Consider the following 6,000-nt stretch of genomic DNA (forward strand, 5'->3'; position numbering starts at 1 on the left):
TGTAAAGTGCGTAATTGTATTAGCTGTAATTCATATGTCTCTTTCGGTACTGGTTTGCTTGGGATTAATAACACTAAATTCTTGAAGCGGTATTCGCCAAAAGAAGTCCTGTTTTCAGTCGCGTTCTTCAGAAACTTCGCTCGAAGACTCACGAGGAGTTTCCGGTTTGTTTAACTTTCGCAAAACGTCAGGCAGTACTTGAAACAGAAATTTAATATCGGATGAGACACTGGCAGAAACCAAACCCAGAGAAAGTAGCAAAGGATATGCGAACTGCTTGCACAATAGATGGAGAGAGAATGTTCGATAGAACAGAGTGGTTATCCAACATACAGATTCAGGGTTTCTTCTCGAGATTGTGCCTTAAACAGCGATCTAAATTACAACAAGAATCGGATGATGCCACCGACGCAGACGACCACTTGATAGAAGCATCCGCGTCTGATGTAGACGAAGGGTGTTTGAGAGAGGCGAGGAACACAGTAATGGATGAGATAGATTGAAACATCCAGTCATGTTTGATATCTATGATGTGTGCTCGTTGACAAGAGAAGCAAGGTTGTCTAGTCTCAAAGTCAAGATGCTAAGAGACATATGCGAACATTTTAAGCTCGCATTCAAAATGCAAGATACAAATGCAGCACCTCTAGCAAAAATGGAGGAAATGATTTCGGAGTGTAGTTGTTATGCAATCTAGTTATGACGTGTATAAATCATTTAGCCAGAACGAAAAGAAATTAATATACGCATGAGTTGGATGTATTCCCGTCAACGGTGAAATACAGGAATGGCTCCAGTCTCTGATCCGTCCGCCTAAACTGACTAAATTAGTTTTGTCAGCGGAACTTGGCAGCGGATGACTTTTTCATCGCCGGAATATCGCTGAACGACCTCGCTGAACAAGATAGAGTCTGCCTTCTCTTCGTTATGTAAGTAGCCATTTCTTGTTTGACACATCGGCGTTTTCACATTGATATTTCATTGTTCCGCTTCGAGACGAGATTCACGAGAAAGGAGTTAAGATATAACCTATTTGGTTTTTACTATTTTTATCATCCAATCATAGATCGGAGCCATTCCTGTATTTAGTCGCAAGTGTCCGCTACACGCGCAGCCATGTTACTTGTTTGTTGGCCATTTTACTTAATTGTCGGCCATGTTTCTGGACCGATTGCATCACGGACTGGATCACGGATCGGATCACAAATCAAAACAAAATGAGTTTTAAAAAATAAATAAAACTAAATCATTCACGACATAATTATACATGAAAAGTAGGAGTAAAAACTTAACATGTTTTGATTAAAATTAGAAATGTTGACAGGTCAAAATAAAGTCTGCGTGACGTGATAAAGCGCATGCCCCACTGGGAAAATTAAATCAAACAGTTTTGTAATCGTTTTTGGCTGTTTCCTCAAGATGAATACATTGATGTTACAACTGATCAAGCAATGGGTGAAATAGAAGGATTACTGGAAGACTGTAGAATTTTCAAAGGAGATGAACCAGAAAAGATGAACCAGAGAACTCATCTATCCCGCTTGCCTCTCAGTATACAATGCCCATAAGAGCATTGAGAGGGCTATCGTGTGGATCGTTTTAGTGAAGAGTTCATTCTTGATTGAATTGATGCAGTTCATCCTTCTGTAATGCCTAACTCTTGTCAGGAGAGTCCTCATGTAGTCTTCAAAGCTGATGCTCTTCTAGATCACACTCTTTGCGACCCCTTCGCACTTCTTCTCCTCATACTCATTAGTCTTGTAGCTGTGCAGCCTCGCTCTCAAACCGACAAACTCCGTGGTCTGCTTTCCTCCAATCTCGTCTTTCATCATCCCATCACCTTTTTGTTCTTTGAAGAGTGCATCTGGTGGTCTTTTGGATAGTTTGAAGTGTCGAACTTCGAAGCAAGATCACCAGAGATGTCGGAGAAGAAGTCGTCAGTCCTGATCTCATACATCAGTGAGTCAGTGTCTGTGAACCAGAGCCTCGCACGGTCACCATACTTCCTCTAGATGTAGTTGTAATAGAAGTCGTACATGATAATCTTGCTCAAGTCGAGGATGGTGATGCCGAGGTAGACTTGCTTGTCGAATTTCAAGTGAATCTTCCGCATGTGAACCGCTCTCAGGCTCTCGTCGAAGAAAGTGGTGTGCTTGTAGCTCACTTTTGAAGCAAGTCTATTTGCCATCCCCCTGCTTCTGTTCCTTGCAGATCTTGATGTGTTTAGATCTCGCATCAAGGGTATTGAATGAATTCAGGCTCCTCTTGCAGAAGCGAACTAGTCCGTTGTAATCTATGACTTGGGAAAAGCATACCATTTTCATAGCCAAGGACGTTAATGAAAATCCCCTCGTTCTGCTCCTCGAACTGGTCTCGTTCAACTTCATTAGGAATTCAATCCCTGTGAAGCGCAGCTGCTCAGCCTTATCTCTCAAGTCTGAAATTCTCTCAGGGTGTGACTCGTTGGGGTTGAGCACCCTCGATTCGAAGTGGCCTTGTAAACACCTTCAACGCGCTAGCTGACTCATGAGCTGCAAATCGAGGAAGTTGTCTGTGACTCCATACGAAATCCTTCCACTCGTCTCCTGTCTTTGATTCTGTCAGAGAGGGCTTTCTCAGACCAAGCATCTCTTCGATAGCTGTGATCACTCTCCTTCGCTCATCTCCTTCACCTCTTTCAATCCTTGGCCTGACGTACCTGCTCGGCCATAGTACTGGATGTTAATGTTTGGAACTGGCTGGTCAAGGAGGTTTGTTACTTGGTTAGAAGCCCCTTGTATCACCTCAAAAAGCTCCCGCTTTCTAAGTCCCGAGAAGCCTCTGAGTTCGAGTCGTACCGCTTCTGCAAGCAGTCCAGGTAGTTACATGTTGTCCATTGTAAGAGACATAAAAATCCTTAGCTTTTTCACTCAACAGTCACCAAGCCCCCTGGCCTGTCGCCCTTACAGAGACTGGTATCCGGCTCCTTCTAGACAACAGCCTGATCAAACTCGACGTTCTTTGCAGTAATAAGAGCAGCACTAGCTACTACCATGTATTTTCCGTGCTGAGTTTGCTCTCTTTCGTGACTCCTAAAGTCTTCTTGTTTCCAGCATTGCATCTGATCTTCGAAAGATCCACAGTCTGGATCCCCTCTCTCAGCATGCTTGCTCTCTCACTCTCAGTCAAGAAGAGGTCTTCTTAGAGCTTAAACAGGTCGTAGTGGTCTGTATCCTACAGGGACTTGACAGTCAATCTGTCAACCAGAGGTCTTGCCATGTTGTTCACGAGATTATTATTTGCATGCCCACTCACTATGAGGTTGAATTTGGGTGCAAAAGACCCCGGCACAAGGACTACTCCTTCGTGAAGCTTTGGAACTGGAACCATCGAGACATCACCTGGAAATGCACTGTTCGGATTGAATGTGACTCTGTGGACTATGCGATGTCCTTTGGACCTCTTCGTCTCGAAGTCTGGACTGATCTGACCACTGACTGCTTCCATGTTACTAGGTGGATACCATGGCTAACTCTGGAGAAAGAGACCCTCTCGTGGAACACAATGATGACGCCAATGATGAAGATGATGGAGGTACAACAAGGCTTTTTCAACCTGATTATAGTTCAACTCCAGAACCATAGGGTGTATAACATGAAATGACGACCACGAACGGAGAGGAGGAAGAAGAAGGTCCTAAGATGGTTGGAACTTCTTTCATTGAAAGTGTCATAGCGTCATGGGACTCGCTTACCGGAAATTTTCCTGAGGCAAAGGCTACAGAACTTAATGCGTCATAGCAAAACAAGAAGGTTGCAGGTGAAGATGCTCGGCCAAGACAAGAAGGCATACGACTTTTATACCGAAGTAAGGGGCACGAACAAGCAAAGGTTGAATCCAAAGCTCCATAATAAGAAATTCTCTTGGCTCAGAGCGTGAGGAGTTGATCGCTCAGAAAGACAAGGAGATCGAGGAACTGCACAAGTCCATTCAAGTAGATGAGAGGATCGCTGATGATGAGAACCAAGACTCAGCAACAAGAGGAAGAGCGAGTGAGCATGTGAGAGAAAATCAAGAGAAAATTGGCGTTCTCGAGAATGAGAGAGGAGAGCTTAAGGCTGGCTCTCCACTTAGAGAGAGATTGAAAAACATCCTCTAGAAGTATGGCTTCACGGTATCGGCTTTCGTCTTTGCAGTCGGCACCACTATTGAAATGAATGTCAACTCACTGACAAGAAACCTAAAGTCTGTTGTCAAATAAGTTGGATGCGGGTCTAAGACTCTTGGAGGCAAGATCGCCGGAATCCTCCCAGGTCTTTTCGGATCAATAGCACGCTTCGTCTTCAAGACTGCTAGATCGGTGATCAGCTTCCTCGGTGAGAATCCATGGCTTCTGATAATGGGAGTTGCCGTCTTCGTGGATGAGAAACTGTGAGCACTAAGATCAACCCTACTCTCACCGTTTCATAATTAGATTCACCTGGTGTTACATTCACCTGAACTTCAGTGGAAGTTTACCTTTCGCCTTCCTTTCCAATCTGAAGTCTCTTGTGAACTGGATTTGAGGAATGAGAAGTCAATATATTGATCTTCAAGGGACCCTCGTCCACGTGCCTAACTCCAATTGGTTTCATCCCCAGGTTCATTGATTTGTTCACTCTCAGTTTCATGCCAGCAGTTGCTTCCTCCAGGCCTCTATTATATCCAGCCGTGGTCTGGGTGCTGAGAAGAAGGTCTGAAGGCATGAGCCATTATCCTGGTGAGATTTCGAGATCGAGTCTGACTCGGGCATCACTGATGGCGAGTTGAAACCATTGAAGGCTCATTGAGATGTCTGTCTATCTGATAGTATCCTTGACCAACACGAGGAACTCGCGCTGAACTTCCTTCACACTCCCTGATGAGGCCAAGATGGATAATCTGGCATTCACTTGGGCTCCGAGAATGCAGTAATTGAAAGCCTCAAGCGACTGATTCAATTGCCATCCCGGCTTGCGTCAAGCCTTCTGCTATGATGACCACAGAACCGTGAAACGAAAGTCTCTGCTCGGATCAAGTCCAAACTCTGCAAAGATCCTTTTGAACAATGGTTTGTCGTAGTTGTTGTTGGTCTGACTGAACGTTGAGCCACCTGGGAGAGATGATTCACTCTAGATTCCTCCCATCTCGAAGAGGATCCTTCCAGTAGATGTGGAACATCAGAAACAATCTGATCCGATCAGGAGCTTAATCGAGTGTCTCGCGAGGTATTCCACACCCACTCTTCGTCCACCAGAATACGAAGTTGAGCTGTTGAGGCCAGTAGTTCATATTTCGTCTTGCAAGCGATTTCTTCGCTTCTTCACCTGAAGTAAGTGTGCCCTTCATGTCCGTGAATATCTCTCTGAACTTGGCTCTAGAGTGCTGAGATGGAGTGACGAAGATCTTAACCTCATCATTCAAGGAGCTCCCGATGGGTTTGTCACCTCCATGAAATGGAACTGCCGGCCCTTCCCTCTTCACACCCTGGTTCAGAGTGAGATGTGTCAGGAACCCTCCAACTCCGCCAATGCCCACTTGATATCATCACCGCGGCATCTTTTGTCTGATCCTGAGACGCTCAACTGAACTCCATAAGACTGATTGAAATAAACCGCAGCTGTTGCCCGTCTCTTCTCATCGAAACTGACTTGCACCTCGAACTTTCCCAGTTCTGCATTGGGATATTGTGCTCTGAAGTCAGCTTAGGTTTTTGTTCTTGCTCTGTCAACAATTCTCTACGTGCATAATCTGATCTCAGCCAAGCAAACATTTTTATTGCTGGGAAGATATAAAATGGTTGTGTCTACGGTAATTACAGATTCAAATGAATGCACAGTTCGCTTCAGGGAACCTCTCGGCAAGTTTTAGTACATCAGGCTGCTGAGCTGCTCGTTCTACAGCTCCTGGTACAATTTTAAAAAAGACGGAGAGATTTCAATCTATGATGATCAAGGCAATGCAAGGACTGAAAAAAATCTCGGGTCATTACACACCCAAAAC

The sequence above is a fragment of the Pocillopora verrucosa genome, chromosome 6, assembly GCF_036669915.1.
Source record: "Pocillopora verrucosa isolate sample1 chromosome 6, ASM3666991v2, whole genome shotgun sequence".
Lineage (NCBI taxonomy): Eukaryota > Metazoa > Cnidaria > Anthozoa > Scleractinia > Pocilloporidae > Pocillopora > Pocillopora verrucosa.